This window comes from Squalius cephalus, assembly GCF_949319135.1.
Source record: "Squalius cephalus genome assembly, chromosome: 5".
Lineage (NCBI taxonomy): Eukaryota > Metazoa > Chordata > Actinopteri > Cypriniformes > Leuciscidae > Squalius > Squalius cephalus.
The window spans coordinates 37263859-37277053 of NC_137126.1; positions in this window are offsets into that span (position 1 = coordinate 37263859).

A 13195-nucleotide genomic window follows, 5' to 3' on the forward strand; every position below is an offset into this window, starting at 1 on the left:
AAGAGGGTACGTGAACACAATACAGTTTTGCCATTCTTTTAATTCTACCCCACCTTAAAAATAACATTAAAACTGAGCATGTATTTCTATCAGGTAAAATGCGTTAAATACATGACACCCGATCAAATTACCTCATCTTCTGAGGTCAAAACTTACTGCATTCACACAAGTTGTGTGCAGATTATGCTGCCTTGGCAAATCGCGCTATACTGCCATTCTCGACAATGTAGCCTACCTTTGTAAAAGTGGGGATTTAGTAGGCCTACGCCACTCTAAAAAGTTTGAGAACCACTGGTATAGGCTATGACCAGATTTAACTGGCAAAACAGGTTTAACTGGCAGGAGGCGCTGTTGGCCTCCTGCCAGTTAAACCTGATTTGCCAATTAAATCTGTTTAAGATACAATGGAGTGAGGGGAAAATATTCTGGGCTAAAATGTTTGTAAATGTTTCGTTTTATTCACCGGTATTTAATATACATATAAAATGTAATTGTTTGCAATTACGAGGTTAACGGGTGTTTTTGGAGTAAGATCAATTTCTCTTTCATGAGATTACTTCCTCTTCTTGACCGGTTACGTTTCTCCATGTCGTAAATCCTAGGGGAAGGCTTCTAAACTGTGAATTTTTAAGGCGTGATATTTAAATGAGGATTGTTTTAAGCTGCCAGATTTATCAACATATGATCATTCAATTGATGGGATTGGTGTCATTCTAATGTTTCATGAATCACATGTGAACCCTGTCGTAAGATGATTTCTGCACTCGGATCTGCACTTGTTTCTATGTTGGATTGATAAATGAGGCCCAGTGTGTCAGATAAGAGAGACATACAAAAGGTGAAGAGCGATAGGTCCCTATAGGTCCGGGATTGAAAACCATTGGGTTAAACCAGGGGTGCAAAACTTCCAACCCTGCCCCAACACGCATACCTGTAGTTCTCTTACGAGAGGTTCTCTCGTATTGCGTAAGAAGCTTACGCTACGGGTAAAGTCATCTTTTCTCGAGATATGAAGCCAAAAAATTATCCTTAATTTAATATCTTGTCAACGCAGTGCGGCAGCAAGCAGACCTAGAGCAAGCGAAGTCGCGTGCTCATTGGCTGCTCTGCGGCAACTGCAGCAGCCTATCGCTGAAACCTTAGCGTGACGTCACGCCCAATGAGCGCGCTGGGCGCGCTCACGCGTCACAGCCCATGTGAGGAGGCGTGGCTTTAGCTTATAAAAGAAGGTTCAGAGGCTGCTATTCTCTGATTTTTGTCTCTTCAGCGACGCACTACGCATCGCTGGACTCTGAGGAAGCCGCCGTTGAAACAAGCGCCTTGCAAGCCGAGGATTACCTGAGGAAGCCGGTCGTCTTCGCCGCCTTCAGCTATCCCTGCCTGCTTCGCTATCCGGCGATTATATCCTTTTACATTGCATCATGCCTAACTGCATTTCCTGCAAAGCTCCGCTCAGCGAAAGAGACCGCCATGTGATCTGCGTTCTCTGCCTGGGTCGTGACCACGCAGCCCTCGCTCTCTCCGCGGGCGGCTGTGAATTATGCGAAGAACTGCCGATGTCGACCCTGCGGGCTCGACTCGCCTCGTTCGACGCTCTCGCTGTCTCACCGTCTGCCTCCACCGGGCCGCGCAAGAAGAAGCGCCGCTCTCAGAGGCCACCGGAACCCGCGGCAGCTGCTGAGTGCTCGCCGGAGCCCCTCCCTCGAGCCTCGCTATCTCCCTCTCCCCTTCCCGACGCGCAGCGGCCGGCCTTCGCCCGCACTGCCGTCGCCCTAGGGGATGAAGCGGACGACGCCGCTTTATCAGACAGCTGTTCTCTCATGGCTTCGGACAGCGAGGCATGGTCGGGGTCTCACCGCTCCGCCTCCTCGACACAGGAGTCTAGCAAGTCCCGCGCCAGTGTCGACGCGGAACTCCTCCGCCTCCTCACCAAAGCGGTCGACCAGATGGGACTGGACTGGTCCCCACCCAAGGCCCCCGCGCCTAACAGGCTCGACGGGTGTTTTCTGCCTAGCCGCCGCCAAGCGCCCGCCTCTAGGTCAGCACCCTTCCTGCCTGAGCTCCACTCTGAGCTCGCTAAATCGTGGAACGCCCCATTCTCCGCGAGACTCCGCTCACCGGCCTCCGCGACCCTCTCCCAAGTGGACGGGGCCGCCGAGAAGGGATATACACAGATCCCTCCGGTCGAAGAAGCCGTGGCAACGCACCTTTGCCCGCCATCCGCTAGATGGCGCTCAAAGTCTGCCCTGCCGTCAAAAGCCTGCAGGACCACCTCAGCCCTCGTTGGCCGCGCTTTCGCTGCCGCCGGCCAGGCCGCTTCCGCCCTGCACTCCATGGCTGTGCTCCAGATCCTCCAAGCCGATCTCCTCCGTGATCTGGACGAGAGAGGCCCGGATCAGGACACTCTGACTGACCTGCGCAGCGCGACGGACCTCTCGCTTCGCGCCACCAAGTCAGCGGCACAAGCCATCGGAAGGTCCATGGCTTCGCTCACCGTCACCGAAAGGCACCTTTGGTTGACGCTGGCGGATATGAGCGAAAGGGAGCGCGCAGTTTTCCTCAACGCCCCGCTTTCCCCCACCGGCCTGTTCGGCCCAGCGGTCAGTGGGATTGTGGATCGCTTCTCAGAGGTGCAGAAAGCCTCACAGGCTATGAACCTCTTTCTGCCCCGCCGCTCGAGCTCCGCTGCAGGCCGCTCTCAGGATCAGCCTCCTGCACGCAGCTCGACACAGCGCTCTGCTCAGCCTCCATCTTCGCGACGCCAGGGCGGCCGCCCTAGACAGCGCTCAGTCAGCCGTCGCAGACCGCCTCCCCCCCGGGGACCCCGGCCTAGGATAGCGCTGAAACCTGAGCCCGCGAAGTCCTCCTAGCAGCCGCAGGGAGGAAAAGATGGCTGAGTCCCGCTGCGGCCGGACTGCCATCAAAGCGCTCAGCCCTGTCAGTCCCCTTAAAAAAGGCTACTGCAGTGGTTCACATCGCAGCCAACGAGCCAGTAACACAACTCGCTCGCCTGCACACAAACGCCGTTTTTACGGCGACCCAGAGATATCTCATAAAGAGTTTGGTTTCGGGTTTTCCGGCTCACGCCGAAGGTGTCATGAGTGTAGAAAATGTGCCCACACCCACGTGCTCACCACTACACACAAACACAGTTTCCCCGGTAACGCTCACAGAGCGCACTCTCATAAAGCGGGCAAGCGCCGCTCGAGTGCTAAGTGTAGAAAATGTGCCCACGAATCTGTGCCCACACCTACACGCTGCACGCTCTGTCACTCAGTTATCCCGGGATGCAGATCTTCTAAAGCTCCCCAGCACTGGCCGTGTTGTGTATGTAAGCCCCGCGCCCGCTCACGAGCGCGCGCACTTACAATCAGACACGTTTACCCCCATGCCGCTCTCGCGCCACGGGCTCCCAGCGTCAAAATGTGCCCCGTCCACAGTGATCGAGCCATTGAATGCTGCACAGCCAGTCCCCGCTGTCTGCGAGCCCCCGTATTCGAGCACCGGCGACGCGCGCAATGCGCGCGTCCCCCTATCTTCTCTGATACAGGTTCCCCATCCCGCACAGCGCGGCGATCTGAACCCAGAGACCATTCGACCCCTAGCGAGATGTGCCAGCGCATGGCAAGCTATCCAGGGCGTGTCAGAATGGGTGCTGAATACCATAAAGCACGGCTATTCGCTTCAATTCGCTCGCCGTCCGCCTCGCTTTCTAGCACGGACCGAGACGAGTGTGAACACAGAAGTGGCTCATCTGCTTCGGGCAGAAATAGCAAAGCTGTTGCACAAGGGGGCTATAGAACAAGTGCATCCTTCTCTGAGCGAGTCGGGCTTCTACAGCCGTTATTTCCTCGTACCCAAGAAGGACGGGACGCTGAGACCCATTTTAGATCTGAGACACTTGAACAGAGCCCTCATGAGACGGCCGTTCAAAATGATTACAACCAGACAAATCCTCGCGCAAATTCGCCAGGGAGACTGGTTTATCTCTCTCGATCTGAAGGATGCATACTTCCAGATCCAGATAATTCCCCGTCACAGGCCATTCTTGAGATTCGCCTTCGACGGCCGGGTATATCAGTACACCGTCCTGCCGTTCGGTCTATCTTTGGCACCCCGTACATTCACGAAGTGCATGGACGCGGCTCTCGTTCCCCTGAGAACTCAGGGGATACGGGTACTGAACTATCTGGACGACTGGCTAATTCTAGCGCATTCAGAGTCAGAGCTTTTGTCTCACAGGACAGCGCTTCTCGGCCATCTGGAAAATTTGGGTCTCTCGGTCAATTGGGCCAAGAGCTCATTACTGCCCCGCCAGTTTATCTCGTTCCTCGGAATAGAACTGGATTCGGTGGCTATGACGGCCAGACTGTCAGAGCAGCGCGCGCGCCGCATTCGACACCTAGCCGCATCTTTCCAGACGGGCAACCAGACTCCGCTGAGAACATTCCAGCGAGTTTTGGGACACATGGCCTCAGCGGCTGCAGTGCTTCAGCTGGGCTTACTGCGCATGCGCCCGCTTCAACGCTGGCTAAGAGCGCGAGTGCCTCACCGAGCCTGGACGGCCGGCAGCTTACGAGTCAGAGTGAGTCAGGGCTGTGTCTCAGCCCTTCGACCCTGGCTGGCAGCCGAATGGTATCGCACTGGGGTGACGATGGGAGTTGTCTCACGCCGGAAAGTTATCTCGACAGACGCGTCCAACGGAGGTTGGGGAGCGCTTTTCGAGGGCAGACCGGTCTATGGCCGCTGGTCAGACCAGGAGTGTCGCCTTCATATAAACTGTCTAGAGATGCTGGCGGTCGAGAATGCGCTCAAGCACTTCCTCCCATACCTGCAAGGCCACCATGTACTGGTCCGCACAGACAACATGTCAGTGGTAGCCTATGTGAACCGCCAGGGCGGTCTCAGATCCAAAATGCTCTGCACCCTGGCGGAACGCCTCCTAGTGTGGGCTCAGCACTCACTGCGCTCACTGAGAGCCGCGCACGTGCCGGGTCGCCTGAACGATGGTCCAGACAGACTGTCCAGGGACAATGTTCCCCCGGGAGAGTGGTCCTTGCATCCCCAAACAGTCCAGTTACTGTGGCGCCGTTTCGGCAGAGCGAAAGTCGACCTCTTTGCGTCACAAGACAACGCGCAATGCCCAAAGTTCTTTTCAAAGAACGAGGACGCGCTGGCCCAGAACTGGCCCAGCGGCCCGCTTTACGCTTTTCCCCCGGTCTCCCTGCTGCCGCAGGTTATCGAGAGATTCAGGGAAGCGCGCCACACGGTGCTCCTCATAGCCCCGTATTGGGAGAATCAAACATGGTTCCCGGATCTAATACGGCTGGCGGACACAGCCCCCTGGCCGTTACCGGTGAGGAGAGACCTTCTCTCTCAAGCCCACGGCTCGATTTTGCACCCCCATCCAGAGCGCTGGTCTCTGCATGCGTGGGTCATCAACGGTTACCCGTTGACTTGCCAACAGGGGTTGTGAACACGATCACACAGTCTAGAGCCCCCTCTACGAGGCGGCTCTATGCTTCAAAATGGTCTGTGTTTAGTAAATGGTGCACCGCCAAAGGGCTGGATCCACTAACATGTGGGGTATCGCAGGTGCTGTGCTTCCTCCAAGAGCTGTTGGACGCGGGCAGGTCCCCCTCCACGCTCAAAGTTTATGTTGCGGCCATCTCAGCTTTTGCCGACTCGGCGCTGGGCCGCGCATTAGGGAGGAACGAGTTCATCATCCGCTTCCTCAGGGGAGCGAGGAGATTGAACCCGCCGCGACCCCCGTCGGTTCCTATTTGGGATCTTTCCCTGGTCTTAGAGGCCATGAAAGCGCATCCCTTTGAACCCATGGAAACAGTGGATATGAAATATCTCACGCTAAAAACCGTTTTTCTGATAGCACTGTCGTCAGTTAAACGCGTGGGTGACCTTCACGCGCTGTCAGTTAACGCTGCATGCCTCGAGTTTGGACCTAATGACTCTAAAGTCATCCTCAAACCGAGACACGGTTATGTCCCCAAAAGTCTGGGCACACCGTTCAGAGCGCAGGTCATTTCTCTCTCCGCTTTGCCGTCATCCGGCAGCGAGATCGATGGTAAACTCCTTTGCCCTGTCAGAGCGCTTAGGAATTATACTACACGCTCCGCCGCTGTCAGGCGCTCGGAGCAGCTTTTCGTTTCGTTTGGTGGGCGCACCAAAGGTCTCGCCGCCTCGAAACACAGCCTGTCCAGGTGGATAGTGGACGCGATTGCAGCCGCTTATGCGTCTAAAAATCTGCAGTGCCCGCTGGGTATCAGAGCCCACTCCACCAGAGGCATGGCCTCTTCATGGGCTTGGTCTAGTGGAATTTCCATTCATGACATTTGTACAGCGGCAGGCTGGGCCTCCCCCTCTACATTTGTGAGATTTTACAATCTGGAAGTTCCTGCCCTGCAGGCTAAACTCTTATCTGTCTAAGTCCCGCGTAGCCAGCCCACTCTGTGTGCAGACTACTGCTGTGTGATTTAGCTCTCCTGGTTGAGCTCAATTCTGGGGTTGTTAGTCAGACCGGCCACGCCGCTCTGAGCCCCTTATGTGTGTGCTTATGTACTGCGCTAGCCATTCTTGGCCGCCCGGTTCCCTGTTATAGTGTTCCCCGGGTTTCTCCCTGGGACTCATTCAGTGGATGCGGGGCGCGCACGGCGTTGACAAGGGAAGTTCCCGTAGCGTAAGCTTCTTACGCAATACGAGAGAACCTCTCGTAAGAGAACGTACTCGGTTACCTAACGTAACCTCTGTTCTCTCTAGAGAGGGAACGAGTATTGCGTAAACCGCCGTGCTCGCGCCACGAGCTCACTCGCTTCAGCGACAAAAACCAGAGAATAGCAGCCTCTGAACCTTCTTTTATAAGCTAAAGCCACGCCTCCTCACATGGGCTGTGACGCGTGAGCGCGCCCAGCGCGCTCATTGGGCGTGACGTCACGCTAAGGTTTCAGCGATAGGCTGCTGCAGTTGCCGCAGAGCAGCCAATGAGCACGCGACTTCGCTTGCTCTAGGTCTGCTTGCTGCCGCACTGCGTTGACAAGATATTAAATTAAGGATAATTTTTTGGCTTCATATCTCGAGAAAAGATGACTTTACCCGTAGCGTAAGCTTCTTACGCAATACTCGTTCCCTCTCTAGAGAGAACAGAGGTTACGTTAGGTAACCGAGTACGTTTTCAAATAAGCCTGAAGGACTTGATTAGCTGGATCAGGTGTGGCCCTCCAGTTTTGCAGCCCTGGGCTGAATAAATATTGTTTATATTCCTCACCTTTTATACTGATTCAGGAATACAAATAATTACCTGAGAGTGATCAGGGAGCAGGATATAAGATACAGGATAGCCTCAAATCCCAGGTCAAATGATGCTGTCGACTACAACTCAATGTATAATCAATGTCACCAATATCAGGATATCAGCTTCTTATTTCTTTAATTGCTCATTCTCATCTTCCTTCACTCCAACTAAAGTAAAGAATGCAAGGTGCAATGCGGGAATTGAGTAATAGACATAGGCTATGTTTAAAGTGTGACAATTTTGCTCATGTTCATGTCACTTGCACTTCAAAAAACCTTTAATCTGAAAATTCCTAATAAATATTACTAAAGCAAGATGCGCTTAAGTATGTAGAAAAAAAGTATGGCTTTTTTTTAAAAAACACTTTAATAAATTTTTTAATTAATGTATCTACTCAGTAACAATACAAATCAAGCACAAAAACAACAACATGCAAAACAAAGGAATAGAGAAATAAATGCACATTATTTAAAAAAATAAAATAAAATTAGGTGATCCATGAACAGGAGTTCTGTAATATGCATGTGTGAATATTATGTGTTTTTTTCCGTTTTTTTCTCTAATGAGGAAGCAACTGTTTTTCAGTCACTTTACCCGAAGGCTAAACCAAACCCCCAGTGGATTAGAACAAAGGTAACACTGTTGAAAATACCCATTGTGGTTTGAAAACGCATCACTGATTGGGTAACACCCACTAGCATTCCACAAAGATATGCTTTAATGATTCTATGATCCACTACTAATACATATTAGTTCAATGTCACTGTCACCACCCATGCTGTCAGCTTTCATCAAAATACTTTTCACCTTAACCCTCTACTGCACGCATTATTATGCAATCATGGAAAAAAATGTTACAGTGTTTTTTTTATATATAAAATAGACTCAAATTAACATATTTATATATTTTTTATTTTTGTATTTTTTTTCGGGGGGTACTTTTGGGTGCGTGGCCATATGGCAACATTGTGCGACAATGGAACAGCCTAATGTATTTTCTCCCAAAATGACATGAAATTCATAGATGATTATAGACCTGTCTTTTAGAAAGGAAATTGTTTTTATTATTTAAAATGTTTTCAAGAGCTTTGTGTACAAAATATTAAACTAATTTTCAAAGTATTATTTCAACAACATTTACAAAACATCTGACGCAAACTCATAAGAACTGTTCAAGTGAAACTACTCAATGTGAAACGATTATTTCAACAACATTTACAAAACATCTGACACAAACTCCTAAGAACTGTTCAACAATGTGAAACGATTATTTCAACAACATTTACAAAACATCTGACGCAAACTCATAAGAACTGTTCAACTGGCAGGATGGTTCGCCTCCTTTGCCAATTCAGATTCTGAGCCTTTTCCACCTCAGGAGGTGCAGGTGCCTCCTCCTGAACTTCAACTTCAACTGAAATATAAAAAAAATAGTTACTGCTGCCATCAAGTTTAGGATGATAGAACATGCATGTGTTTGTGCCTTTGCGTGTGCATGTGTGTGTGTGTGCGTGCGTGCACATGTGCATGGGGACTGCACAGCGACTTGTGTATGTGGTTATTTTTTGTTCACCATACAGATTTTGGAATGACAAAAACCTCAAATTATTGATCTACTTTACACCTTTCCCAACATCAGCTCAACACTGTGCAAAGGACGACATGTAACCTGAATGTTGAACATACCGGAATAGATACATACCTGTCTCTTCGTCCTCTGAGTCTACTAGGCCTAATTCTGCCTGCCTCTCATACTGACGGCTTCATTTTCTAAACAAAATAAGCGTATATATTTTACTTTTATACTTTACTTTTACTTTACTTTATAAATACACTCACCTAAAGGATTATTAGGAACACCTGTTAAATTTCTCATTAATGCAATTATCTAATCAACCAATCCCATAACAGTTGCTTCAATGCATTTAGGGGTGTGGTCCTGGTCAAGACAATCTCCTGAACTCCAAACTGAGGCCACATTTACACATAGCCGGGTATTTAGAGAAACTAATATTTCCCCCCCATCGTTTTCAAAAAAGTTATCGTTTACATTAACCCGCATAAATACGCCATCGAGCGCCATCATAACTATGCCAAACCTATGGGCGGCAGTGTAGGGAGAGGGATAAAGCCATGCAAGCCAATCAGAATCCTCAAAATCGACAACAACGAATAGCACGAGCTACTTCCTGTTCCTTTCAAAACAACAGACATGGCGTGAGGTTCATGACGTAAGCATCTTCTGGCGCATAATGTGACGTTTGAGAACCTAAAACCCTGTTTCTCCCAGTTGACACGGCAACACATAACCGGCATTTTCAGAAATCTCCACTTTGGCCGGAGTTTTTAGAAGTAATCGTTTTCTGGGATAAAAACGGCGTTTTCGTGTAAATGACAGGCCAAAACGCAGGGAAATATATTATTTCCCTGCGTTTTCCCATCGTGTAAACGGCCGGTCTGAGTATTTCACAATCTGCTCAGTTACTGGGATTTTCACGCACAACCATTTCTAGGGTTTACAAAGAATGGTGTGAAAAGGGAAAAACATCCAGTATGCGGCAGTCCTGTGGGCGAAAATGCCTTGTTGATGCTAGAGGTCAGAGGAGAATGGGCCGACTGATTCAAGCTGATAGAAGAGCAACTTTGACTTAAATAAATAACCACTCGTTACAACCGAGGTATGCAGCAAAGCATTTGTGAAGCCACAACACGCACAACCTTGAGGCGGATGGGCTACAACAGCAGAAGACCCCACCGGGTACCACTCATCTCCACTACAAATAGGAAAAAGAGGCTACAATTTGCACGAGCTCACCAAAATTGGACAGTTGAAGACTGGAAAAATGTTGCCTGGTCTGATGAGTCTCGATTTCTGTTGAGACATTCAGATGGTAGAGTCAGAATTTGGCGTAAACAGAATGAGAACATGGATCCATCATGCCTTGTTACCACTGTGCAGGCTGGTGGTGGTGGTGTAATGGTGTGGGGGATGTTTTCTTGGCACACTTTAGGCCCCTTAGTGCCAATTGGGCATTGTTTAAATGCCACGGCCTACCTGAGCATTGTTTCTGACCATGTCCATCCCTTTATGACCATCATGTACCCATCCTCTGATGGCTACTTCCAGCAGGATAATGCACCATGTCACAAAGCTCGAATCATTTCAAATTGGTTTCTTGAACGTGATAATGAGTTCACTGTACTAAAATGGCCCCCACAGTCACCAGATCTCAACCCAATAGAGCATCTTTGGGATGTGGTGGAACGGGAGCTTCGTGCCCTGGATGTGCATCCCACAAATCTCCATCAACTGCAAGATGCTATCCTATCAATATGGGCCAACATTTCTAAAGAATGCTTTCAGCACCTTGTTGAATCAATGCCACGTAGAATTAAGGCAGTTCTGAAGGCGAAAGGGGGTCAAACACAGTATTAGTATGGTGTTCCTAATAATCCTTTAGGTGAGTGTATATACAAATATATAAATATATGAGTAGAATACAACCATCCAACTATATCAGTGCATCCATACATTGTCATTCATACAAAGCTACTCTGCATTAGCATGGGCAAAATATTGTTCCATTACCGCACAATGTTGCCATATGGCAACATACCTATTTTATTGAATAAAAAGGTAATAGTAGTATCAAAACAATGTGACAATGATTGAAAAAAGATTAGAACTTACCCCAGATGCTTGATGTAATTTTAAATTCTGAAGGAAAATCTTCACATATTCACGAGCACTTCTTCAGCAACTGGAGTCATCAAAAGTGTGTGAAAAGAATGACAGTGCAAGGGTGTGTAGTGTCATGTGATGTCATCAAAGCATATCATTGGTTACCACCAGGTTCTACCATGAATTTAAGATCAATCAGAGCTCATGTTTATTTTCAAATTTCAAGAAATGTACAAAGAAAGGGTATGTTGCCATATGGCAACACTGTGCAGGGTTAAAATGTGAAACTCAACATTTTATCAATGTCACCTTGCTATCTTTATTTTTGATCACAGTCTGATCTGTATTATCTTAGAGTTGTATGTTTCTGATATATGGACATTACTTGGACACAGCCACCTCTAAAAACAGATTACTCTAAATCAGGGGTCGGGAACCTTTTTTGACCAAAGAGCCATTTTTTTCATTTTTGGATAATGCATTTTTCCAAAAGAGCCATATATATATATATATATATATATATATATATATATATATATATATATATATATATATATATATATATATATAGCCCTATTTTTTCAATAAAAAAAATAATTCATTTTTTCAATAAATAACTAATTATTAGGTCCATAGACAACTAAAAACAAGCAAATATCCAGCAAACAAATAAGTTCCAATATGCAAGGTTGAGGTTGAGTTACCAGTGATGAGCATAAATCCTCTTTTGTGTGTGTGTGTGTGTGTGTGTGTGTGTGTGTGTGTGAGAGAGAGAAAGAGAGAGAGAGAGAGAGAGAGAGAGAATGCACACAGTACTTACATCTGCTGTATTTACGTGAATACTCGACTTGGCATTTTGATATATTTCTGTGTTTATTTGGCCGTTTAGGCGCGCAACCGAAGACAAAGGCTACTATGCTTGTCCGTGTTGCGCTCGGAGCGCGCGCACAGCATCTTGTCAGTAGAATTCAGTTCTCTTTCGCGACTCGAGCTTTTAATATTTATTTTCAATATAAAGCACGTCCTGTTATTTTCTGTCTCATTCATTCATGTTTTGTTGTTAATAACTTTAAACAGAATCGTCAACTGAAATCTGCGCGGATTATCAAAAATACAACACGTTTATAGGACATAAAGGGTCTCTGCGGCAAAAGTGAAAGTACCAGCGGGTGAAATGTCTCTTTGCGCAGCAAAGCACCCGTTTCAATAAAATTAGCCTATATATTAAAGTTTATAAGGCCTATTTTTACATTTTCGCTGCTGCCTGCTGTTCTAGAATGGTTTTCGCCAGCTTGAATCCCAGTGCAGGAGCTGTAACTTGGGTTACCACAGAAACGTAAGCGGGTGACCCTGCCTGTGAAAACCAGCTAAAGTCATTTTTTTTGTGATTCAATGTATTCTACATAAAATCATCCTACACAATGTAAAGAACATTCAGTGAAAATATAACCTTGATATCTTTAATATTGACTGAGTAAGGCCATGTCAAAGATTTGCTAAAATTCGGGCTCAGAAAATCATATTTTTGAGAAATTCCGATTTAAAAATAGGTTATTTGTTAAAACTGCTGCAACACATTTGATCAGTTATCCTGCATATGTGCCATATAACACATTAAAGCTGAGATTCTCCCCTTTTTAGTGATATATGACACATCAGTGGAAAAATTCTTAAAGTTTTGTAAAACAGGTCTATTTATTATGATGTGCATGTCCAAAAAGCTAAAAGCATAAAAACATTGAAAAGAATAGGGGTGCCACAAGAGCTTGATCATATGCAACAATTACCATGTCAATTCAGTGGAATGATTTGTATAACTTTATTAGTAAAATGTAGCCTAATATCAGTGAAAAAATGTCAATATCAATTAAATAACATAACATTTCTCATTCGCTGAAATGATCATTCTCTTACTGGCCCACGGTGTTACATTGAGTAGCCTAAATCTGGAGTAAATAAATAAATAAAATTTCAAGGGATATTTTACCCAAAAACTACAATTCTGTCATCATTTACTCACTCTGATGTTGTTGGAAACCTGTATGAGTTTTTTTCTTCTGCTGAACACAAAATAAGATATCCTATAGCTGCATCTTTCCGTTCCTGCTCATTCTTCGGTGTCGCCGTGTCATGTCAAAACAATGCATACCATTCAGCAAATAACACGTAGCAGGCCAAAAATGTCCTTAAAATAAGTTTAATAGTAT